We start from the raw sequence: 27848 nt of genomic DNA on the forward strand, positions 1-27848 counted from the left end.
GTGATGGTAAACAAGTCAAAAGACAGGATGAGGATGATACTTACTGCTCCTGCCTGAAGAGGGCCTCACTTTACAGCTAGTGAATGGCCTACATTGGAGGCAGATATTCGTTTAGCATTACTCTGAAATTAATATGGTGAAAAAAACTGAAAGTAACAGAAGATATTTCAATACCATCAAAAATATATATATCCAGGTATTAAACACTGATTGTGTCAATTGGCTTTCAGCTAGAAATATGTCAGCATCATGGTTGGTGATTATGAAAGTTAGATAAAGAAAAGGCATGCTTGAAGAAGAGTGAAAAGGTGATGGGATATCACTAATTTGGAAAATTAAAATGTGACCTATCCCCTCAAAAGCGAGTCACACTTGAAAATGTCTTGGAAAGATGCAGTAGTTCTGATTGTTGTTTTGTTTTCTAATCCAGCAATGCTCCCTACTTCAAACTCCAGCTCTTATCCAAAAAATATGTGTTCTTCCTTAACTTAGGTTTCTATGGAGAAGGAAGGGAAAATTAAGCTTTGCTTCATCATGTCAACAAATAAAACATCATGTTTAATATTAAACTGCATAGACTTACAGCCTGCATCTTCATTCTCTATTATGCTGTTTGGAAATTGCCCTTAATTTCATCTTTGCGTATGTTTTCCTGTTAGAATTCTATATGTTAAAATAAAGTTCTTCTAAAGTCTGTGTTGTGGGGCATATTAGGAAATGATAGCACCTATCTATTATCAGTATGATTTTTGATCAAGTGTTCATTCCTAAATTCTATAATTTGTACTGATCTGTGATTAAAACAGATACTAAAATTTTCGTTCTTCTGCAATGCTGCATGCATTTTACTCTCAAATATCCTTTTTTGCACAAATTTTTCCTATAAAAAACCATAACAAATAAATATACTGCATCATCTGAAGAAGTATAGAAATCAAAGGATAACTGTTCTGATTCACATATTAGTCAGGGAAATGCAAATCAAGATGGTTCAGTTAATCACAGACTAATCATAACTTCTGAATATCCCTAAGGTGGATTATTCATCTGCCTCTTGCTCTTGCTCTTCATCATATTTCCTTCTCTTTCACCAGTCATTTATTTCATACTCCCACAGCAGTAGCAAATCCAACTGTGTATCTCAAATTCTAACAATATAGGGTAAATCAAACATATTGGACAAAGCATTTAAAATTCTAAAAACAACAATGTTTCCTTGAGTAACCCCCTAGTGACATCATATGGAATGGAGAATAAGCTAAGTATGAAAAGCAAAGTCCTTCTTTTCATTAGACTAGAAATACCCAATTCCTGTAACCATTCTTCATATGTTTTAGCATCCCGACCCCTAATCATTCTTGCTGCTCTTCTCTGTACTCTTTCAAGAATCTCAACATCTTTTTTATATTAGGGTGACCAGAATTGGATGCTGTATTTCAAGTGTGGTCATCATCCATGATTCTATCCAGCCAGTGGTAGGATTCAAATAATTTAACAACTGGTTCTCTGTTCTAATGATCAGCTGGGTAGGCATGGCTGAGTGGCCATGTGACTTGGTGGGTGTGGCCAACTTGACATCGCTCATGTCGAGGGACATTTCTCCTCTCCTGACCTCTCGTAATCATGGGAATGCTGCAACAGTTGTAAGTGTGAAAAACAGTCATAAGTTACTTTTTTCAGTGCCATTGAACTGAATGATCACTAAATGAACTGTTGTAAGTCAAAGATTACCTGTACAAAAATACAAGAAGCTTCTTTGCTTGCAAAAAGTTTCCCTAAATACCAATCATTAGATTAAAAATATCTGCAAGCTGGTGTTACAAATCAGGCAAGGTGCCAGAGCACCTTGAGGAATTAAAATAGCTAAAATGCAGTGATAACTATCAGCAGCCAACTCTTGCTCATAAAGTGAAATCCTTTAGTGGAAAGGTCATTTAAGCTCTCCAGAAAGAGCACACACAAGAGAAGCAATCCTTAGATTTCTTAGATTTAAGCAATCCTTAGATCCTTAGATCAGACACCAGCTGGTCTCACTCACCTCACAAGATATCCTAAGGAAATCATCCAGATTTAAGGAAAGATCACATGCCCCCCAGAAAGGCAGTAAAAAAATCAGTGTCAAGCTTGCATCCTGCCTCTTGGAAGTACACTCCAAAAGGACAGTACCAGGAACCATTAAAGCAGCGAAGGAAGACCCCTTCCTCAGATAGAAAAAGAAACCATGAGGCAGGAAAAAATTCAAACACAATACAAATAATTAAATCACAATAGTAGCTGTTGCTTGCTAAATCAATTACCAGAACAAATAGACACAGGAACTAACCAGATTTCTCAACCCAGTTTCTTTTCAGGAACAGAGATTAACCTTTTTTCTTCCAAACAAAGCTGAATAGGGAAAATTATCCCATCAATAAACGCAGGATTAAACGTCAATAAGCACAGAATTAAACTTCACCAAAAACTCAGAAAGGGTATTGAAATTCATGTTTGAATGTCAATCTTTCTAGCTAGCCAAGAAGCCTTGCTGAATGTCACTCATCTTGGTTCCTAGTCATTAAAAGCTTCTTTTTAGCAGCTCTGCTTCATTATTCAATTATTTCTTCAAAGTGCTGATCGTTGCATCCCAGCTGGAAGTATTTCCAGGGAAGTGTAAAAAGCTCCCAACAGCAGTGTAAAAAGCTTAAAACAAGCCTTCCCATTTAAGAAAGTCAAGCCCCAGCAAACTACCAACAAAGAAAAAAAAATCTGGAGAAGCTCAGGCAACAGGAAGTCTAGACATCCTGCCAAGAATGTAATAAGGGTTAATGGAGAGGCAGTTTCTGTAAGCAGGGCAATAAAGAAACAACACCAGAATTTTTCCTTCCTGCCTTCCTTACAGGATTAGAACTGTAAGGTGGAAAAAACAAAAGAAGATTTCTTCCAACAACCCGTTCTCCAAACTGCTTAGAAAGTTAACAACAGGTTCTAGTGAATAGTTGAGATCAGTAGAATATCACCCCTTTATCCAGCCCCCTTTTATAATCATCCCAATTGACTGCCACTACCATGCAGGCTGGTGATAAATTCTACAATACAGCTGTATTTCAATATGTACGGAATGACCCCAACCATCCCCATTTCACGTCCTGCTGTGTTGCCTCATCATTGCAGGGTGGGCAGTTCCTGAGAGGATGGATAAATGCAGGATGTTAAGAATATTTGACAAGAATACATATTTCCAGCAGGGTCACTCAAGGAATGAAGGTCACCCTGTTACCCTGCTAAAGCAAGCTTGAACAAAAAAGAAGAAGCAGATAAAAACCAAAGAAATAAAATAGGTCTATACAAAACAAAAGCCCATCCTGTAAAGTCAGTGTAACAGAATAGTAGAATTGGAAAGGACCTTGATGATCTTCTACCTAGTCCAATCTCCTGCTCAAGCAGAAAACTCTACACCAGGGATCTCCAACCTTGGCTACTTTAAGCCTGGAGGACTTCAACTCCCAGCTTTGCTGGCTGGGGAATTCTGGGAGTTGAAGTCCTCCAGGCTTAAAGTAGCCAAGGTTGGAGACCCCTGCTCTACACCATTTCAGACAAATGGTTGTCCAATCTCTTCTTAGAGCACCCATAACTTCTGGAGGCAGGTCTTTTCATGGATGAACTGTTTAACTGTCAGAAAATTTCTCCTTAGTTCTAGGTTTTTTTTCTCTCCTTCACTAGTTTCCATCCACTGCTTCTTGTTCTACCTTCAGAAGCTTTGAGAATAGTCAACTTTTTTTAAAAAAAGTTACAAAAATAGTTCTGAAAATATTATAATGGTAGGCTCTGTAATAAGGATTAAAACATGATAAAAGATTGAAAGTTATAGGGTAGGAATAGGACAACCAGTCTTAGAGTGTTACAAAAGAGGAATTACATATAATTGTATGTAATTTGTTCAAGAAGGTCCCTCTTATTTTGATTTTGATTTTTGCTCTTTTATTTTGTATTGCTTTTTGTTAAGGTATTCTTCATTGTTTTCAAGTGTTTTTAACCATTGTAAACTGCCTAGATTTATAGGCAGTTGGGTGGCACATAATTTTAATAAATTATTATGGTTATATTGCTGTTATAATTTCTTTTTTTATCTAACTTGACTTGGTTTTGCTGCTTTTAGTTTCCATTCATTATCAGCCGCCCAAAGTCACAGTAGAAAGATGGGAGACTATATAAACTGTTTAAATAACTAAGAAAACTAAAGAAACAAATAATTAAATAAATCATCTGGCCCTAAAAGATACTGCTTATGCATCTTATGGTTCTAGTAAGCAAGAGTCCTGTTCTAGAAATAGAACTCTCCAGTCCAACATCAATCCAGCCTCTGTGACGTCAATACTATATATATATATATAGAAAATCTCTTGAGTCTTTTTGTTAAGGGTAGATGAAAGAACCACTTCTCACAATGTACAATTACCAGCAGTCATAGAGATGGCCCCTATAGGTCCATAAGTGCCTCTTCCTATAAAATGTATGCAATTAGTGTCAACTAAAAACAGTAATTGAATGGCCTTTTTATTTCATCAAAACTAATGGAGGCAATTGCTTCACTCTTTAGTAATGGAGTAGTGTTTGACTAATGGATTTGGTGGGTAAAGCCAGGACAAAGATTTGGGTAGCCAGGAGAAAAAATTGGAGTCATTTAATTTTATACTTATTTAAATGTCAATTCCATTAATAACATTTAACTGTATATTTATTTAAAAGTCAATCAAGCTCAATTGAAAACTATCCACTCTGTCACAGTAAAATTATTATTTGGAAGCTCTTAAAAGCTCAAATTGTAAATGCTTTTTATTCTGCTTCTAAATGATATGGGCTAGTGGTTTTCAACTTTTTTAATATGTTGCTTTGGCCTCGCTTAAGGAAGCTGTTTTCCCTGAGCCTCTTTTCCTGATTTTAATTGCTGTTCCTGCAGGATCAAAGTGCTGTGTTTTTTTCAGGGTATGTTTACACTAGTTCATCAGCTTTTAGGAATCTCATGTGAAAAGCCAATTTCAACAAATTGTATATGTGTATTGAATTACCGTATACACTGAATCAACCAAGTTGAAGGGATGTCATTCTAATTTTATCAGTTCCATACAGCCTTAAAAATGACTTTTGGAGAACATGAAAACAGTTTCCTGCATAACAGAACAGAGAATAATACTGTTGCAGAGTTATCTGATGAAATTTATTTGAACAGAAATATCACTAACCGCTTTATCATTCTTTTTCACAAAAACATACGAAAGAAATACGATATCATGCCTCTGGTACAGAAAGAAACCACAGTAAAACATACGTGTTTTATTAAATGCAGACACAAACTCTAAATATAGTTGTTATTCCCTTTCATTCATAAGTTTCTGTGGTTTCCTTGACAAAAAAGGGGTCCTGCAAAATTTTAAATACAGATGATCAGGCAAAATGCCCATGTTTTAAAAGGAGTCTAAGAGTGCAACTATAAGGGAAGGATAGAAAGATTGTAATGCAATATTTAATGGTAAGAACTTTGCTAAGCCTGGAGCACCTAAATGAGAGAATGATATAACATAGATAAATATTTCTGGTTCCCTTCTTTGCAATTAAATATGTATGTGTTTGTGTATGTACATGTATACATACATACAGATTCTAAATGAATGGCCTAAAAACCAGGAGGTGGTGAGTTCTAGTCCTGCCTTAGGCATGAAAACTGGCTAAGTGACTGTGCCAGTCAGTCTCTCTCAGCCCAACCCTCCTCACAGGGGTGTTGTGGGAGAAAAGAAAAGAGGGAAGGAATATTAGGTATGTTTCCTGCCTCAGTTATTTAGAAAATAATAAAAGTGAGATAAAAAGTGTTTATATCTTTTCTCACCCCAAGACACTTTCACATAGTAGACTTGCAAAAAGTGGGGTGTGTTTGCTTCAAAATGGAATTAATGTAAAGGGAAGTGATTGTTGCATAGAAACGTACAAGCTAGTGGTAAGATTATCAGACTTTATTGTGAATGTTTTTGAAACGGAACTTAAGAGCACCAGATAAAATATATCTCATGTTTTCAGGCAATTGTTGGAAAACCACTGTGTATTTTTTGGAAGATAAACATGTACAGGTATATCTTTTCTCTGGAATTTCAGGGAATGTATATCAGCCAAGAGTCTTATTTTTATGAAAAGATCAATTACACTTTGGCAAGAAATCACAGGATAATAACAAACACCTAGCATAGAGCAGCTGCTTTAGATCATGATTCTGCCAAAGTCTCTGCTTAGCTTGTCTGGAATAGGATTTTGTCCATCTTATAACACTTGAATACATTTCACATGAAGCAGCATTTCCGCAAGGTGAAACCTGGTTCAGAATGTGAAAATATTCTGTGTAGGCAACATTCAGTAAATCAAAAACAATAAGCTCCATCTTCTGACAGCTACCAAAATAGCTGAACTCCATATCCAAGATCCATCAAAATCAAGAAATTCCATCCACTACATAACCAAATAATTTCCGGGCTCTTTTCTGACTCAAGCCCTATATTCTTCCAAGTACAACGTTTTCTGGTGCCGTCCCTGGATCCTTTAAAATATTCATCCCAAGACCCATTGTTCCTTCGGTATACCTCTTAAAATACATAGTATCATGGCCCTTGGATCAATCCCTAGATCTCTTCAAGAATTCATCCCATGGTTCACCTGACCTGTCATTTGTATCATGTTGTATTGTGTTCTATGAAGCTGATATTAGCTGTTGGAATAGGAGCATGCAGTATGTATTCTAAATGGAAGACAACTAGCCAAGGGTCACAAGGAAAGCCTCCACCAGCAGCTCTGCAGCTTAAATCCATTTCCTTCCCCTATACAATTCTTTAGATCTTTTAATCTAAGGAGTTATTAGATGGATCTAAGCACGGGTGGGATTCAAATTTTTTAACAACCGGTTCTGTGGATGTGGCTTAGTTGGTAGGTGTGGCTTGCTGGTCATGTGACTGGGTGGTCATGTTATTGGCTGGGTATGGCCAACTCAATATCACTTACATCAAGTCACGCATCTGCTCACTGCAACAGTCGTAAATGTGAAAAATGGTCATAAGTCACTTTTTTCAGTGCCATTGTAACTTTGAACGGCCACTCCACACAAGCAAAGTACCAGCAAAGGAGGGGAAAAAAACTCCAGAGAAGTTCCTGAGACAGGAAGTCTAGTCCTGCCAAGAATGTAATAAGGGTTAACGGAGAGGCAGTTTCTATAAGCAACACCAGAATGTTTCCTACCTGCCTTCCTTACAGGATTAGGCCAGTAATTTCTTCTAACAACCAGTTCTCCGAACTGCTTAGAATGTTAACAACCGGTTCTAGCGAATAGATGTGAACTGGTAGAATCCCACCCCTGGATCTAAGAGAACTAAAAGGGAACACTTGAAAAACTCCTAATAAGATGATAATTGCAAGTCAGCGTGAGATGAAAATACAGAGGTTAAAATGTCAACTGTGTCAGAACAAAGCTTTAAATAGATCCTTCTAAAGATCGCTATAAACTGTTTTTCACTTTTCAAAGCCTTTCTTCGTTTACTTTACAAAGACTGATACACAGATCAAATTCTGCAGGAGTACAGGATGTATTTTTAAGGCATTAAAAAAGAAACAGAGTTGAATTCAAAATAAGGGGAGATGATCTCTGGAGATCCAAATAACAGGAAAGAGAGAGATTAAGTCTGTAAATAGCATGCAATAAGATGATAAATTTCAATTATTCATATTCAAGTAATCTTCCCTGAATCATCAGCAGACCTTCTCATCTCACTCACTCACTCACTCATTCACTCTCTCCTTCCCTCCCTCCTGTCTTCCTTCCCCCTCTCCCTCCCTCCCTCCCTCTCTCTCTACCTCCAGTTTGAATGATTGATAATGTTTACATTGAGGGTGACATTACAGTCCCTGCTTCTATAACTGCCCTGAAAAATGCAGAAAACTGGGATGATTGGTATCTTGGGCCATGTCAATGTTTTTGTTACTTGCTAAGCAAAAATTTGCCTCTTAAAGCTGGCCAGGCTGGCTTCATTACATATGAATTATTCATGATAAAATCTCATTAGTCAGCAGATCAAAGCAGACTCTCTGCTTCAGAGAAGGGATGAGCAGACCTCTTCTAGAACTCCAATCCAGGGATCTTTTGGAACCTCAAACAAATCAACACAGAGTTCTCACTTGGCGTACAAATCATTAGGTTCAAATTATTATGAATATGAATATGAATATTATTAATATAAACTTTTTTACTTATACCTATTATCTTGTCAGCAATTGACAAACCAAATAAATAAATAAAATAAGATTATCCTATTTCAGACACCTTATAAAAAGGAATAGCTCTGTGGAGAACACTTTAATGCTGAGAAAGGTAGAAGGAAAAAAATAAGAAGAGGACAACCAGGGGCATGGGGGCTGGATTCAATTATAGCAGGAATTAGTAAACCATTGGAAGAACTGAAAGACCAACCAAAGAACATATTGCCCTGGGGGGCAGGAGAATCCATCTGTGTAGTTGCTAAGAGTCAAAATGACTTCATGGCACACAATCAATCTATTTATCTTTATTCCAGCTTTCTATTAAATGTCAGGTATTTTAATATTCAGGAGAGAATTACTTATCTTGGGATTCTGGACATTTTTAGCCCTCATTACTTTTGAAGTAGCATTAGGAAAATGGCTGTCTACACCTGATTAAAGAAGCTTCTCTGTGAACTTGCAACATGCTAGAATGAACATATGGTATATGCATTAGGAGTTTGCTTCAAACACTGACAATTTTCTGCAATTTGCCAAATATGTTGAAACATTATAGAGAAAAAGAGCTGCATCTAATAGCTCTTATGATCAGGTTGTACAGTGGTATTTGATTATATAAACAATCACAAAAGAGTTCAACCACCGGAAATGTAATTTGTATCTTTTCTATATTGGTCAATGATAGCATGTGCTTTTCTGTATTGGTCAATGATAGCATTGCACAATGTGCAATATTTCCTCCTAGATTCATGCCACCAAATAGAACCAAAAACCCACACGAAATAATCCAATAGGTACAGAGGTGGGCTGGCAGAATAAATGGGAAGACGCAATAATCGTCATCCCGCTGCATCAGAATTGAATGTCATATTATTTAAGAGAAAAAGGAAAGGAAAGTAATTGAAAAGAGCACTCTAATCTTGGGATGCAAATGATCACCCCCATTGACAAATAACATGCTTCCTAAGATGGCTTGCTAAGAAAATGTGTGTACTTTAAAGGAAGCCGTTGGCAGCAGCAGATGTGGCAAAGCAGGGGGTGTCACTGCAGTCTATCTAGAGGGGGTCTGTCAGTGTAAGAGCTGCAAGGATTAGTGAGCACATTCCAATTTCCACACAATTAACCTTAATTCAGAGAAAGGAAGCAAGTGATCACACTTAGAACCTGGCATATCCACCCACTCTGCTCTCTGGCTATCTGCCTGGAACATGCAGAAAGAAGTATAAAATCTACTAAAACCACTACAAGGTCAGCAGAACAGAATAAAATAAAACCACAGTAAACATTACACAATATCAATAAACTATTGTATAAATTAACTAATTAACTCCAATTTAAGGTTGTCAGCTCTTCAAGATAGACCAGATCAGGAAACAAACTTTATAAGAAATATACGCGAATTCTGTTTTATTTTATGTAGGTTATAACAGGACAGACACAGACTTCAGAGGATAATTAGGACTGCAGAAAAAACTATTACTACCATACGTAGTATGACTGTAACTTTGTCGTTTGTATCCTTACGACCTATATTGAATGTTTCCTAGTATGATTTGATTGCTTATTGTACCCTATGACTATCATTAAGTGTTGTACCTTATGATTCTTGACTCTTAACGAATATATCTTTTTTTTATGTATACTGAGAGTATTTGCACCAAGACAAATTCCTTGTGTGTCCAATCACACTTGGCCAATAAAGAATTCTATTATCTATTATAATAACAGATTCTTGACAGCCTGAGAATGTGCACCAAGAAGAATCAAGGAAGGGCTATTTTAAGTTTCTTTCCAATGTCTTCCCTTCCCAGGTTTAGGTCATGTTTTGCTATCATTATGGTGCTTCTCAGTGGTAGGATTCAAAAATTTTTACTAACAGTTCTGTGGGCATGGCTTGGTGGGCATGGCGCGTGTGGCATGGTGAGCATGGCAGAGGAGGGATACTGCAAAATTTCCATTCCCTCCCCACCCCATTAACCTGCTTTCCAGCTCCGTTCTCCTGTGCAGGGCAACAAAAGAAGACCCAGCCAATCAGCTGGGACTCGGGAGGCAGAGAATAGATGGGGGTGAGACCAGTCAGAGGTGGTATTTGCAGGTTCTCTGAACTACTAAAAATTTCCACTACCGGTTCTCCGAACTACTCAAAATTTCCACTTCCGGTTCTCCAGAATTGGTCAGAACCTGCTGAATATCACCTCCAGTGCTTCTCCAGAGTAATTTCTATAGTTCTCTACACACATAGTGCACAATTATTCCTCAAAGACCCTGTAAGAAGACCTTGATCTTCATTTTCTTTCCAAAAGACCATCATCAAATGGGATGGGATAAGTTCTCAAAGTTCCACATATGGATGCCACATTCTGGTTTCATTCCATCCCGTCCCCCCACAACCTAACTAATTTGAGAAATCACAAACAGCTTCTCCTAGAAGAATACCTTTGGATGTGTGATTTTAGCTGGAGTGGGAAGTTTTGAAGTTACCTTAGTGTTAACTAGATACTCTTTGGTTAATGACCAGTTGTTTTACAACTGTTCAAAGTTTAGACAGCCACAAAGCAGGTGCTTCATAGCCTGTAAAGCACTCCTGGCCACACATCCTATTGTCCCACAACCTGACCATATGTCAGGTGGGTCAGCTTTTTGACAGGTTGTGACATTCCACAATCATCTGATCGCAATTCACAATTTCTTTTTATGATTTCCAGCATTTTTCCAGGAAAAAAACACCCATTCAAATGAATGGGTTCACTTTACGACTGCTACATTTGCTTAATGACACTGAGTTCATTTAACAACCACCATGTTTACCTAATGTTCACCACAAAAAAGGCCAGAAAATTACTTCTGATCACTTGGGTGCCTTGACATATAATTGTAACAACTTACATACAAACATGATTCCAAGGTCAGTTATGATTGTAAATTGAGGATTACCTGTATAACGTTTTGTATGTTAAAGCTGGCACAATTGAATTACATCTTTAAGATAAATTGTAAATAATCAAAGCAGGGCACACAAGGCAATATATGAGATGTGTTTTAGAACAGCTGTAGTTTCCAGGTATGCTTCAAAGATAGCCTAGTGTAGAATGCAGCACTCCAATTCTTTGCAGAAATCCAATGCAATCCTTAAAGTACTGGCCTTTTTTTCTTTTTGAGCTTTGTATGGAAGCCTGAAAAAAAAATCAACATGTTTTCATAAATAGCAGAATTTCTTCCAATTCTTTTTTAAAATATGCATGGGTATTACTAAGCTCTTTGCTGTAAAATGTTTAATTTTTTTTTTTAATGGAAGCTCGTTTGGAAGCTTGTACCTTCCCTGGATATTAACAAGCAGCAACATAAGCAGCGAAAGGAGTAATGTGGGTATCATCTCATCAGCTCACTTTCTAGCAAATTGGTGCTTCGTAACTGGCCATATAATCTCATTATCCTGTTCTACATTAATCCCAACCCATAGCATGTCTTTTATTCAAATGCCATTAGACCTTATTAGATCCGCAAAGGAATCTCAAAGAGCTGCCAACCTTAAAGTGTTCAGCAGTTGTTCATAAGATTAGAAGTTTGGAGGGTTTTATTTTTGTTGTGGGTCAGTTTATGTCTTCTTCTTGATCTGATAGACATCAATTCACCAGGTTTGTGCATTAGTAGCAGTAGCACTTAGACTTATATACTACTTCACAGTGCTTTGCAGCCCTCTCTAAGTGGTTTACAGGGTCAGCATATTGGCCCAACAACAATCTGGGTCCTTATTTTACCCACCGTGGAAGGATGGAAGGATGAGTCACTTTGAGCTACTGAGAATTGAGTTGACTAACTGCAGGCAGCTGGCAGTCAGCAGAAGTAGCCTGCAGAATTGCATTCTAACCACTGTGCCCCAACGGGTTATGTAACTGCTTCTTTGAGTAAAGGTAAAGGCTTTCCTTCCAGTCATGCCTGACTTTGAGTACAGTGCTGTTGTATATAGACATTTGCATACTCGTAATACCCCATTCTGATTGGATGAGCACTGCCACCTAGTGATTGGTGGTTTAACAACTGTTGTGATTGGCCCACCATCGGCGGGAAGTTTAAAACGATGCCATTGGCCGCGAGATGTGAGCAGCTGCTATAAAAGAGGCTGCCGTGGCTCGAGTTTAGTTGAAGTTACTGACGCTAAATAAACAGCTGTATTCAACTCCAGTCTGCGAGTCCGTCTTTGTTCCACAACAGAACAAGTGCCTACCTCTGTTTCTCGGCCTAAGGAGCCAACATTGTCTGAAGACAGTTTCCATGGTTATTTGGCCAGCATGGCTATAAGCCAAAGGCTCACAGAATGCTGTTCCCTTTTCACTGAAATAAAAGCTTCTTTGACGACTTGGAAACTTTTCTTTATGTCTTCTGTAATGGTAGATGGTCCCTTGATCTTTTGTCAGGTCAAATTATTTTTGCCTTTGCATGAAGTGTCCAAGTGTATAGGATGTGACTTCATTACTTCACCGAACAGTCTGGTTTTACTTCAGCTAGTACTGAACAATTTGTTCTTCTTGCAGCCAAAGTATTCTCAGTAGTATTCTCCAGTCCATAGGCTTTGGTTTTTTTTTCTTCATTCAGTCTTTCTGAAGACCCAGCTTTAATAGCTTTAATACTATATTACCACTGGATAAAACATGACCTGGACAATATGCATTTTGGTCACTGGTGTGATATTTCTGCATAATGTCATTTCATCTAGATTTATAGCTAGATCTATAGTCTTTCTCTCTAGGGGGAAACATCTCTTGATTTCTGCCTTAAAAATGATTATTCCCCCAAATCTTCTAATAACACTTAAGTATTGCTGCTAATAACCACGCTGTTTGCTTCATAACTACTGCAAAAAAAAAGGTTATAAAATTGGTTTGATCACATGAGGACCTGCATAACAAACATTATGACCGTAATTGCCAGATTCAATTGCAGTCATAAGTCGAGAACACCTATAATGGAAAGTTTCCTTTTTGAAAAGGCTGTTTTGGGTAAGGTTGCCAATCATCTCTAGTTTCATATATGAAACTGTTTCTTCCATGGTTTACATATCTCAGGACTCATTAATTATTGCTAAGAGAAATGCTGTATTCCACCCAGTTTGAGCCTCCTGGATGGAAACTTTATAATTTCGCTCTTTTGAAAAATGACAGGAAGAACAGCTTAATTTGCCATAAGGAAGTGACTCTCGTAACAGTTTCCTTTTCTTGCTTTAATTTTCATGCTGTTTTAAAGAGACTCCAAATTTGATCAATGCAGGAAATGGGGTTGAGGAAAGCTACTTAAACTTTATTTTGCAGGATACTTCTCTGCTAAAAACTACTCTTGTCAAATCCTGCTGGGCTGAGTTCAGAACAAAGGGGAATAATACATTGCATCGTGTTTCTTTCTTCCTTTTCTTTCCATTGGGCTTCCTACTATCCTTCCAAGCTTATCCACAGGAAGGCAGCTAATCCCTGGAAATGCCTGATTATCAAAAGAAGGCAGAAGTTCAAACACTTCTCAGTTTGCATCTATCAGACTATCACAACAGTTGGTCTCTAATGTTGGCAAAAGGTTGTTTAAAGGTAGAGGCACTGAGATACGAGCTGGTTTCATCTTTGCAGATACTATGTATTTGATTTATAGTAATGCATGTTTCTGCATGTTTCACTTGGTAATATATTCAGGAAGTCTGGGTAAAGCAGAATTCCAGACATTATAGGTTACAGTATACAGCTTGAACATATAGGCTGTATGAAGATGTAAATACCAAAGCAGAGTACATGTTTGGGGAAAGTATATCAATGTGTACCAATAATTTTACATTTACATATTGAGCTTTCCAGATGTTTTTAAACAGCATCTTGTACTGCCTTCAAAAATTGGATATGTATGATGATGACGTTTCAGGAATAATTCAGCAACAATTGAAGGGCTTCAAACTGTGCATTTATTACAATATAGAATTTCAAAGGCTGCATCTTTTGTCCACATACATACACAAGTATTACACACCAGAGGTGTTATTCAGCAGGTTCTGGCCAGTGGTGACATTCAAAAAAATTTGCTACCAGTTCTGTAGGCGTGGCTTTGTGGGCATGGCAGGGGAAGGATACTGTAAAATCTCCAGTCAGAGGTGGTATTTGCCGGTTCTCCGAACTACTCAAAATTTCCACTACCAGTTCTTCAGAACTGGTCAGAACCTGCTGAATACCACCTCTGGTTCTGACCAGTTCTGGAGAACCAGTAGTGGAATTTTTGAGTAGTTTGGAGAACTGGCAAATACCACTCCCATCTAGTCTCTGCCTCCCAAGTCCCAGCTGATTGACTGAGTCTTCTTTTGTTACCCTGCACAGAATAATAGAGCTGGAAAGCAGGTTAGTGGAATGGGGTGAGAATGGAGATTTTACAGTATCCTTCCCCTGCCATGCCCATCAAGCCACACTATGCCCACCAAGCCCCGCCCACAGAACTGGTAGTAAAAAAAATTGAATCCCACCACTGTTACTCATTTATATACCATAGCATTTTCTGAACATCTATGGTACAGCTGAACAAATACCTCAGAAATGTATAAATACATTTTTTTAAAAAAGGTATTGCTATCTGTACTGCTACAATGTGAAAGTTTTTCTGTTATCTTCCTACATGTAATAAATTTATTCACTTACTAACTAATCCTCATTTTCCCAATATTTTCCAGGTTTCTGCTTAATAAGACCAAGAGTATGTAAAGAAATGCAATATATAATGTCAGCGTTCCACCAGAGCACATCAATAAAGTTATATACTCAAAGAAGTCATTCCTACATGCAGGAATTAGTCAAAAGCTAAAATGTCTTGGAATTGATATAGATAAATAAGTTGTTTTACTGCATGCAAGAAAGCAGCTTTAAGTATGCAAAAATCTACTTGCTATAGAACACAAGCCTCAAGGCCTTGTTTCCCTTCTTATTCATATCTGAAATAAATTATCAAGCCCTGAAAACAAGGTAACAAAAATCTCTTATGAAAGCCTTTTTTAATGTGAAAATTGTAACACAGATTTATGAAAAATACTGATTTATGATAAGTCATTGTCTATCTACCATCTATGTTCTTCTGCTGACCGCTTCTTCATTATGCCATTTTTGCAAGGAGCCAAAGTTTCAGGATGATAGCTGCATCCTGCCCATCTTTTAATTTGTAAAAATAGAGCCCCATGTCTGGAAGCAAATGCAGTTTAGAATGTATCATTTACTGTGGGTACCAACACCCCAAAATATAGCTGTCCAGTTTGCAATTGATGAAAACCTTGTCTTGTTGAATATTTCACCACTGAGCCAGAGGCAAGAGTCAGATTCATGGCCAGATGTGGGGATAGGAACTTCCAACAACAAAAGCAGCTCAAAAATATCAGTCAGAGAAATATGAACGGAATTCTCAAGATTAGAGTAGAAATACAGAAATCACTTTCATATGTAAAGAAAATATTCAAGGAATTGCACAGCATATTCATCTAGATTAGTCTTTCTCAACCTCAATAACAGCAGGCTTCAATTCTTCTGTTCAATTTCATTGCATGGAATTCTGGGGATTGTAGTCCTTGGGTTTTAAAGTTGCTGATCTAGACTGTCTATCTGGCATAAGAAAAACCTATTTTTATGCACAAACATAGAAAGCTTTAAGTCAGGGGTGTCCAACCTTTCATCTTCCCTGGGCCACATTAGAAGATGAAAATTTGGTTTGGGCCGCACATAAAATAAAATAACAGTAACAATACCTGATCATCCAAAAAAACCATAGAAAACATAGTTAACATATTAAATTTATTTGGAAATGAAGTTAGTGAAATGTTTTTATTATTAATTATTTATTAAAAATTATTTATTTTTTATCACAGTTTTTTATCACGGTTTTTTTATCACAGTTTACTTTCCGGCCAAATTTTGCGGGGGGGGGAGAAAGCTTGCCCGCCTCGCGCCTACCTCTCCTGCAAATGGCCTGGCTGGATGAGGCAGGACTGGAAGGCAGAAGCAGCAGCAGCGGCGGGGGCAGAAGCAGCGGCGGGGGCAGTGGCGGCGGGGGCAGAAGCAGCAGTGGTGGCGGGGGCAGAAGCGGAGGCGGCGGGGGCAGAAGCGGCAGCGACGGCAGGGGCAGAAGTAGCAGCGGGGGCAGAAGCGGCGGGGGCAGAAGCGGCGGCGATGGTGGTGGTGGCAACAGCAGGAGGTGGTGCTCTGACGGCGCCTGCTTTTTCTGTTGCTGCTTGGCCTGGCGCTCGCCTCGCCCTGCCTCGCGCCTGCTTCTCCTCCTCCTCCTCACTGGCTCTGGCACAAAGGTTGGGGTGGGCACTGGGCTGCATTACAAGGTGACCTGGGCCGCCTGCGGCCCTTGGGCCGCAGGTTGGACAAGCCTGCTTTAAGTATTCTAGCAGACAATTTGCCTATCAAATATCATAAAAACAACAATTCTCCAGGGATCTCTTCCAGTGGTCTCTTCAGCTGCCAGGGACTATCTTCCAAAACATTTACACATAGATCATAGGCTATGCACTTCAGCTGGTTTCTGCATTATAGCAAAAATAAATAAATAAATACATTTTTGTTCATTGAGAGAGAAGAGGACGACAGCTATTATATCGTACAGATTGTATTGTACAGATGTAAGCTACAACTCATAAAGGATGATAAAGTCATCACTGGGTAGAACAATCCTCCCTGCAAAGATGATTTCTTGGCATTAAACTATTTATTTGCTTGTTTTTTAAATTTGCAATTCTTCTAACGCACCTAATCTCAAAGAACTCTGGGCATGCAATGCAAACCTATTGGTCTCACAAAGGAAAAGCACCATACCCTTTTTTCTTTTCAGTTATGTCCATTGCTCCTAAGAGAAAGAGAACAGTTAAAGGACAATAAAAACAATTGCCTGGTCTGCATTTAACACTAAAGTTTAGCATTATGAGTTTTCACACAGTGCTCTTTTTCTCTTCTCTTCCTCAGCACAACCACAGACGATCGGAAGCATTGCTTCCCATGGTTATAATGGAAGGAATTTTCCCCTTTAAAAGTACCCCACAAAAAACAATGAATATCGTTCCATCCAACCTTTCACATCAACTAGTAAAATTTTAAGAACTGTTGACCAAATGAAAGAGTTCCTCCCTAATTATGTGAGTATAACTAATTGGAATGTTTAAACCAAGGGTCCCCAAACTTGCTGGCTGGAGAATTCTGGGAGTTGAAGTCCGCACGTCTTATCATTGCCAAGTCTGGAGACCTCTGGTTTAAACTATGAACCACAGCCTTGGAAAACACTGGCCATCTAAAGAATGCTAATGAGGATTAACACCACACACATTCCAATAAAAATTTTTGGGGGAAATTGAAAATTGTTCTCTCAAAGTACAATAGCAGTTTCACAACTGTATTTATTCGCTTCATTCATTTAATTTATTTATAGGGACACCCAACTCAAACAGTGTGACTCTGCAGCATACAATGGCAAACAAACAATACATCAAAAATAACCACATAACATAGAAACCTATCCAATATATAAAATGGTAAGCCAAATCCATAATCAAACAACAAATTGAGACTTCACGCAACTGGACCAAAATGCCTGTGGATATCATGTTCATAAACATATCTGAGTATATTTTAAACATACTCAGGTCCTACTGTGTTTGCATTTACACAATCAACAGTCTATCTCAATGGTCCTCAACCTATGATTCATGGACCCCTGGGGGAGGGCGTGATGTCATCACAAGAAGTCAGCAAAGGCTTGAAGAAATGTTATGATTGAAATCTTGAGTTAAATCTTGGGGGTCTGTGGCCAAAAAAGGTATTTAAAGGGGGTCCATGATGAAAAAAAATATTGAGAAGCATTGGTCTATCTCATTTGATTCTAAACAAAGAGTCCTAATCCTTCTGAAAAGAAGAATTTTTGCTTTGCAAACCTAATAGCATCTTCAGCCACAAATACCTGGACCTTTTGGAAAGATTACGGCTATGTCAGCAATTTAAATATGTATGGACTCCCAAAACTGGCTGACAGGGAATTCTGGGAGTTGAAGTCCATACATTTTATAGTTGCTGAGGTTAAGAAAAACTGAATTAAGGAGAGCGTTCCAGCACTGATAGTTAAAGTAAGATAATGCAAGAGTCATCTGCTTGGTATGAAATAATCGCCATGATATGTGAATAAGTGTTTGGAACAGATTGCTTAGCCTTAGAATAATATGCCAGTTTCATGAAAAACCATTTCCCTTTGAATAAAACAGTGAATGAGCATACAGAAATGATTCACAATGAAAAGCAGAATTGTAGCAAGAAAAAATCATGAAAGTTAATTCAAAACATTCCAAGCCAACTCTTCTTCTTCATCTCATCCTTGCATAAATCCACGTGAGGTAATATATATATGTGTGTGTGTCTGTGTGTGTGTGTGTGTGTATATATATATGTATGTGTATATATATATATATATATATATAGATATATATATATATATATATATATAGATATATATATATATACATACATATATATATATATATATATATATACATACATATATATATATATATATACAGTACATATATATATATATATATATACAGTACATATATATACATATATATACAGTACATATATATACAGCATATATACATACAGTATATATATACTGTATATATAGTAGAAATACTATATATGTGTGTGTGTGTTTTCTTAAGTTTTCGCGGGTATTTATATGTATGGTATTCAGCTTTGTTCAGGTATTTTACCACGTCATTATAGTTGTGCTTTTAAAGTTGTAGCAAAGTTTCGGCAGAATCTCATCTGCCATCATCAGGCTTCTGTATTGTGTTCGTCTGTGAGTCAGACTTTCACAGCCGTTTCAGTTTTAAATTTGGGGCTAGCCTACTGCTGTGCCAGAATGGTTTTTTCTTCATCCTGATTGGTTGGGAGTCTTGGTCTGTGTTTATTGGTCTTGGAGTTGGCTGTGTTCTGCTTGATTGGTCTTTCTAATATCTTCTGTCTGTTTTGTGGCTTTTTTTGTCTTGATTGGCTGGCAACATTGTGTTTCCTGTATTGGAGGCTTTTAGTGCAGCTTGGCTCTGAGTAAATGGACAGCTATCATTTATTAGGAAGCTAGGTTTCATCTGGGTGCCTGGTTGAGGTGTGTTTGAGCTGGAGGTATCGGGGGGAATCTGTTTGTGCCCAGGTGTTTGGCTGGCTTCTGGTATGGAGATTTTTTTGTTTGTGAATGCAGGCTTCCAAATAATTGACAGTCTGGTGGAATCATCTCTTCTATTCATGTTTTCAGGTCTTTTTTCAATCTCTATGGCTTCTCTGATAATTCTGTAGCTGGGGTTTTCTACAGTGGCTAGGGTTTTGATGCCATTGAAGTTGAGGCTATGACTTGTTGCTTTCATGTGTTGGACTAGTGAGGAAGTGTGTTCCAGATTTTTTACTGCATTTTTGTGTTCATCCAGGTGGTTACTTATTCTTCTATTGGTCTGTCCAATGTATGTGGCAGGGCATGATGCACAGGGGACTTCATATATGCCTTGGTTTTCCAGGTCCATTTTATCTTTGGGGTTTCTTAGGATGGCTGCTATTTTTCTGTCTGTTTTGAAGGCAATCTTGATGTGATGCCTGTGTAGTATCTTATTGATTTTGTCTGTAGTACCTCTTATGTAGGGAAGGACAGCTGTTCCATAGGTCTGTTCATCTTCTAGGTCTCCATTATGTCTCAGTGTGTTTTTGTGGATCAAGCCGGTGATTTTGCTTTTGTGGCAGCTGTTAGCTGTCAGTACTTTAGTCAGGGTGCATAGTTCAGTCTTTATGTGTGTCTTGTCTGCCAGGCATTTGGTTCTAGCAATTAGTGTTTTGGCCACAGAGTTTATCTGTGCTGGGTGGTGGTGGGATTGGGCGCTGAGGTAGTGGTTGGTGTGTGTTTTCTTCTGGCATATGGTGTGTCCTAGTGTGCCATCTGTTTTTTTTTTTTTTTTGTAGATTAGTACATCTAGGAATGGTAGTTGTTTGTTTGTTTCCGTTTCCATGGTGAATTTGATTTTGGGGTGTGTGCTGTTTAGGTGTGTTAGGAAATGGTTTAGGTTTTCTTTTCCATGGGGCGAAATCACAAATGTGTCATCGATGTATCTTAACCATAGTTAGGGTTTGTGGGTGGCATTAGCTAGGGCTCTGGATTCAAATTCTTCCATGAACAGGTTTGCAATAACAGAGAGCAGTTTATGAAAGAAGGAGTTTATGAAATACCATGCAACAATTGCCCAGCCACATACATTGGACAAACCAACAGGAGAGTAAATGCACGCATCGCAGAACACAAAAACACAGTCAGAAGAGAAGAAATACTTCCTCCCTCTTCCAGCACCTTAAAGCCACAGGACATGAAATTAATTTTGAAGGAACCAAATTAATATCCAACACTGAACACTCCAGAGCAAGAGAATAATCAGGGAAGCCATCAAGATAGAGAAACACCCCCATAACATGAATAGACAGGATGATACCTCCCACCTACCAGACATCTGGAAGCTAGCCCTCACCAACAAACGAGTCCCAGCCACGAAAACCAACACCAGACCCAAAACAACATGGGACACCACCACCAATCCCCTCATCAGATCCAGGCCCAAGCCCAACCTATAAATGAAGGACAACCACCATCCAGAAAACAGACCACGGCTGCTTCACCAGCTGTTGCACCCCCTGACCCCAAAACCAAACAAGTTGACACACGCCAAGAACACAGACCAGACCTCAAACTCAAAGCCAGACTAAAACCCAGAATACTACATCATAGCCACCCGCTCAGGACATCACATCAGAAAACTTAGGAAATTACACCTCAAGAATCAAGAAGTTGCAACACAGCAAATGACCCAGGATATCACAGCACAAGACCAAGGATACCACAGCAATAAATCTCACAAGGTCATCACACAACCCATTGCCCAAGCCGTTACTACACAGGAGGCTAATGGAAAAGAGATCAAAACACAAATGACCCAGGAGATTACAACGCAGGACCCAGGATACCACAACAAAAGAACTTGCAAGCCCATCACACAACCCATTACCCAAGCCATTAAAACACGAGAGGCTAATGGAAAAAAGATCACTACTAAACAAACGACCCAGGAGATTACAGCACAAGATCCAGGATATCTCCACAACAAAACTCACAAGGCCATCACACAGCCCATTATACCAACATCAACTCCATCAACCAATCAAAAGGCAGCAGTGCAGCCAATCAGCCCAGCACACCAGCCCCCACCACCAGTATTTATAGAGAGATGGCAGCTCCGATCACACACTGCTTGCACTGGCACAAAGCTGAAAGCACCAGCCTGAGGATGGCGAGTGGGACCTCACCAAAGCGTCGCCAAGATACTCTTAATCTTACATGGGAAAAGACCCGAACACACCTAGACCTACATATAGGGGGATAAACAAACATGTAAAACCATGATTCTGTTCTATGACATGACAGGTTATATGAGGTCCATCCATAAGCTCATTAACAGACAAAGAGATTTGATAGTTCCACTGAGTAACAAGTCTAATAAATAAATAGATTGCTGAGTGCATGGCCATTTTAGTTCAATAACATCATGTGCATCATAAGATCATCATATAAATGAAAAATGAACATGTGGAAAAGTTAAATCCACATTGTACTTCACAGCCTTTTTTTCCTCCTTCAGGAAAAACAGGCATTAGGGCTTATATATGACATGTTGTAAGAATGCACAAGAGTCAGGGAAGCATTTCAATCTGAAAATTACTAGAAAAAACCATCATGGAAATAAGCATTTCCCTATTTTTAGAATTAATTAGAAGCCAATCAGTGAGTATTTATGCATGATTTATAGTATGTTTAGAAGATTTTCCAAACTGATGGATTAATTTAAAAAAACAGCTATATCAAACTACTCTAAAATAAATATTATATTTGTGAAGTGAATTTTTTATTGAACATCTCTGGAGGTACCTGAAAGCTGCTGTCCACTGATGATCACCATCCAACCTGACTGAGCTTGAGAGGATTTGTAAGGAACAATGGCAGAAAATCCCCCAATCCATGTGTGCAAAGCTTGTCGCTTCACACCCCAAAAGACTCAAGGCTGTAATTACTGTCAAAGGTGCTTCAACTAAGTACTGAGTGAAGGGTCTAAATACTTATACCAATGTTATATTTCAATTTTTTCTTTTCAATAAATTTACACCTGCTTCTAAAATTCTGTTTTCACTTTGTCACTAAGGGATACTCCCTGTAGCTTAATGAGGAAAAAATGAATTTCAACAACTGTTCAATCAGGCTGCAGCATAACAAAATTGAAAAAAATGAAGGGGGTCTGAATACTTTCTGAATGGATGTATCTACTGCACCACCTAAGCTTCCCTTCTTCATATGTGTTGATATTGGAGTAGTAAACCAAACATCCACTTGTACAGACAGCTTGCAGCCAGCTCCTTGTTTTTGAATTCTGAGCTTGAATTCATAATCAGTAAATTTGTCCCTTCCATTATAACAATGGCCATTATTTGGGATGTATGAACAGGTTAAAGATATAATTGTTCATATTTATTGTTCCAAGGTTCCCAATGAGAATTTGAAATTTCCAGTTCAACCCAGAAAGGAAAATAATAGCAGTACTAAGAACTACTAAAGCTACAATTTAGTAGATGAAAATTGAAAAATTGAATAATGTTGGTTTTTGGTAACTTCTGCCATTCAGTTGAAGCAATATTTTTACAATTCTTTACACCAAGTTGAAGCTCTATATTTCATGTTCATAGTGTAGATAATTTATCCTCCTAGTTTTCAATTTTACAATCACATTCTGAATTCCAAGTCACACTATATAGTTCCACTTATTTATTTGTATTAATCTCTTACATTCACTGGTTCTGTTTTTTTTTTTTTTTGTCCTCAGTTTATTAGTTTTTCATTTTAAAAAAATCCCTAACAATCTTATCAGATATTCTAACAACATTGTTTTTCTATTTAGCCTGGGCTTAGCTTGAATGACCATGTTGAGAATTTTGTCCTAGTATTTTCCACTTCGTTTTTCTAGTATTTCAGAGAGAGAAATGGAACAAATTACTATAGTGCCAACTGTATAGAATTACTTAATTGTTCAAGTATCATGCAAGAATTCAATAGAAAAGCTCATTAAAGAACTCAGGGCAATGTCAGATAAAATAGGTAATGAAATTAGGAAAGAAAAAGACATTGTCATAAAACCTAGAGTAGTTTTATGATCTGTCTTTACTTCCAAACATGTATCCTATTGATAATGTATTATCAACAAACTAATGATCTGTGAACATAGTTTAGATATCATGCCAAATCATAAAAATCAGTAGATGTATATAGTTGTAGATGTAAAAAGGATGAACAAACCTGAGGACAAACAAACAGCAGCACATATGGATACAACTGCAATGGAACTTACAATTGAACTCCACAGTGTGAGAGCCAGCAGTTCTCTAGCTGTTGACTAAGTTCCTGAAAGAACATAATGAGGAAATGGTTCACCAAAACCATTGCCAGCTGATCAGCATATCAGTATGGTACTCTTGAATAAGATCTGTGCAAAGGATTACTGTTGCAAAGCCACAACTGTCAAGACATATCTAAACAACACTTTATCTAATTGTTGCAATATTCTTTTCTTATGTTAAAGTCTTGGGATTCATTTAGAGTGAGGCTCAGAAAACAGAAACCATCTGGTAGTCTCTACCCACTGGTCACAGAATTTGTGTCATGATCCAGCTCAAACTACATTGTAATTTGAATTAATAATGTCAATGTTAAGGGAAAGGACTTTAATTTCCAGTTCTTATATTAGATGTAGGCAAATCAAAATTGTGTCTCTAAGCCCATGATTAGGCCAAAGACTTATCATGGTTGGAAGTTCCTTGTCTATTTGCCTAAAGTCCTTTTACTAAGCCAAATTTCTATACTCAAGAATCAAGATGTAGTTGTTTCTGTCCTTTATCTAACAACCAAGAAGGAAATCACAAGCATTGCAGATCTATGAGTTATCTTGACAAGGCAAATGGGTGAAACTGAACATTCGTGCCACGGATAAAGTTTTATTACCACCTAGGTAAAAAGCAAGTGAAAGAAGACAGAAAGGTACAAGAAATATTGTTCTGAGAAACTAGTCCTTTCCCTCACTACTCTTTTCCCAACACTGTCTATGTTTATGAACTGTCATTTATACAGCTATATAGTATCTTGGTGATCTGAGATGAGGAAAGTGTTATATCCCACTCTTACTGCACTGTTCAGAAGGACCTCTAATCTCCTCATCACCACCACAAATATCACTTTGAAAGCTGATATTTCAGGCTTAAAGAGGAAAGAGATTCTCTCCATCATCACATTTATTTGGCTGTGCCTGACTATCCCAATGTGGCACTGTATTTACCCAAGCTGGTTTAAAATAATTCTCAGTGCATCATAATACACGGAAATACATTTCCCACTTGCCAATTAAGTGCTAAAATGCTTTAGCTTTCTTCTCTCAAACCATTAGTAAAGAGTTGATTCCATACTGTTAAGACATGCCAACTGTGAGCTATACATATACATATTCAGCAACCAATGAGCACATATTTTCACTGGGAGTTCTGTCAGCTATTGTCAAACACAATTAAAGATTAAAAAGTAAGAACAAACAATGCTGTCACTTGACCCTTGAACTTAAAGGAGAAGGTAAAAATGTTTACCCTATTACAAAACAATGCTTTAGGCAAGAGCAGGGCTGTCCTTGAAATTAAATTCTTGAAAAGAATATTTGTATGTGTTGAATTCTGTATGATTACAGACACTTTGTGCTTATGGAGAAATATCAATTGGGATGAGATGTTCTCTTATTTATTCATTCTATTGGACTGGTTAGAATTCCATTTTGAAATTATTGTTGTGAGTTGTATTGTCTTGCTTCTCACAAAATGGGCAGCCATTTGGTTGGTTTTAGAGAAGAAAACTCTAGAGAAGAAAACACTTTGATTCTTGTTTGTGTGAAAAATTGACTCTAGAATAATTCGTCGTTAGTAAACAGATTTTGAAAAAGTAGATTGAAAATGGCATTAACAGCCCATTTAATACCTTGCTCAGCCAACTGTGGTTTCAAAAGTTGTGCTAGGTTATAGAAAGAAAATAAATTGGCTAAAATTGTTTCATGAGAATATATTTCATAAAATATTTTGTTCTCAGTTTGGTTCTGATATGTTGGAAGTCTTGAAGACTCCTACAGTTTCTAGGATATTGGACAAAGTTTATTTACATGCTAAAAAACTGTTAAGGTTTTCAATAACTGGATAACCTCATCATGAAAAAGATCTGTAGCTGCAAGGTGTCAAAAATGACTTGATGTCATATCATCAGTCAATCAATGTATAACTAATTAACACATTTGGAATAAAGAATTAAAATTCCAGTTCTAGATGTCAATGATATAAAGCAGTGTTTCTCAAATTTGGCAATTTTAAGATATGTAGTCTTCAACTCTCAGAATTCTGGGAATTGAAGTCACAGATATTAAAGTTGTCAAGGTTGAGAAACACTGCTATAAAGTGTTAAAAATTGTTATATAATTTTCTTCTAGTTTTTTAGATCTGTTCTCATCAATGTTTGGCTCATTTCCCTCACTTCCACTCTTTCTTTTCTAAAGCCCAACATAAAGTCCAGTTAAATCAACATAGATTTTTTGAAGTAGATTTTTTTCTTTTTTCCTTTTTAAAGTAGAATGTTGGGGATGAGGGATAGAATGGTTCTCAGGGAAGGCAGAGGAGGGCATCCTATTTCAGTGGTGTCGAGTAACAGGAGATATGGGAGATAAGGGAAAGGGCAGGCACAGGGAACACAACCTCGGTGTTTAGAACCAATCTCATGTTCTGCCCCATTGCACTCACCTCATTTTCGTGGTCAACAGATCTGTGGTGGCCTTGGTCTTAGACTTCTGCTTTTAAATGTGAGATCAGCTTGCAATAGCCTTATTGCCAATTTGATCCTCGAAGAGAAGGCTGATCTGGCATATATAACTGAAACTTGGCTGAGCCCAGAGGGAGGTGTTCCTCTTGCAGAAATGTGCCCACTCTAGACCACAGGGCCGGGGAGGAGGTGTGGCTGTTGTTATCAGAGAATCTCTAGTAGCCTCCAGAGGAACTGTTCAACAAGTCCCCAGCGGTGATACCCTTTTTCTTAGATTGGGCTCAAGGGATCAGGTGGGATTGCTGCTGTTATACCAGCTTCCCTGCTGCATGGCAGCTTCCCTACCTGGGCTCCTGGGCCTCACCTCAGGACTGGCAGTGGAATTCCCCAGGCTTATAGATCTGGGGAATTTCAACTTGCCTTCTCTGGGATTGGGGTCAGAGGTAGCCCAAGATTTTATAGAAACCATGACTTCCATGGGCCTGTCCCAGATTATCTAGATCCCGACTAGTAATAGTGGTCACACTCCTGATTTGGTGTTTTTGTCGGAGCAGTGTCTATGTGACCTGGAATTGGTAGACCTCTCCTTGGTCCCCTTGTCATGGTCAGATCACCGTCTGCTGGCAATGAGTTTCTCAAAAGCTGCATCCCCCTGCAGGGAGGTAGGACCTATTAGATTGGTCCCCCCCCCCATTGACTAATAGACTCAGATAGGTTCCAGAAGGAGCTGGGGGTATAACTACAGATCTATTATGCAGTCCAGCCGAGTTCTTAGTCACTGTTTGGAATAGGAAGGTGACTGAAGCTCTGGATAGGATTGCACCCTTGCGATCTCTCCTCACCCGTAGACCTGTCTGTGCCCCATGGTATACAGAGGAACTGAGAGGGATGAAATGCGTGAGGAGACGTCTAGAGCACTGCTGGCGGAAAACAGGAGATGAACTCAATCGAACACGGGTAAGAACTGCTACTAAGGCCTACCTTGTGTCGATTCGTGAGGTGAAGTATAAATACTTCTCCACACGAATTGCATCTGCAGATAATTGCCCAGTGACCCACTTTAAAGTGAGCCCTCTCCTCTTAGGGAAGGAGGAGATAGAGGCCCACCTGAAGGAATTTAAGGATTTTCTGGAAGACAAAATCGCTCAACTTCATTCCTAGTTAGATGCCGGCATGGTTGCTGATCTGGTGGAAGCTTCTGTGGCAGGTTCTTGCCCTGTTATCTGGGAACAGTTTGACCCTGCTGCTCCCGAGGAAATGGACAAGATCCTAGGGAGTATACACGTGAGCACCTGTATTTTAGACCCATGTCCCTCCTGGCTTGTGAAAGCTTCCCAGGAGGTGACAGGCGGGTGGACTCTGGCAGTTGGTTTTTGTTTTTTGTTTTGTTTTGGGTTTTTTCCCCTCAAATTTTGGTCTATTGTACTTTACTCATTTATTTGATTCTTTTTGTTAGTTCTTATTGTTTTTGTTTTTAGTTTTTGTTTTAAATAAGATTTTACAATGTGTAAGCCACCTTGAGTCACCATGAGCGAATAGACGGCAATATAAATCAAATAAATAAATAAATAAACCAGCCAATTCATCTTATTCTTTCCCAGATCTCACTGAATAAGGAGTTAATG

General features: G+C 38.2%; 1 pseudogene; it reads left to right on the forward strand.

Annotated features, from left to right (window-relative positions):
• The first annotated feature begins 23672 nt into the window (after nucleotides 1-23672).
• Nucleotides 23673-27384, forward strand: LOC148127408 (uncharacterized; annotated as a pseudogene).
• Nucleotides 27385-27848: the final 464 nt, after the last annotated feature.

The sequence above is a fragment of the Pseudonaja textilis genome, chromosome 2 (genome assembly GCF_049901715.1).
Source record: "Pseudonaja textilis isolate UNSWEBS1 chromosome 2, rPseTex1.2, whole genome shotgun sequence".
NCBI classification, from domain to species: domain Eukaryota; kingdom Metazoa; phylum Chordata; class Lepidosauria; order Squamata; family Elapidae; genus Pseudonaja; species Pseudonaja textilis.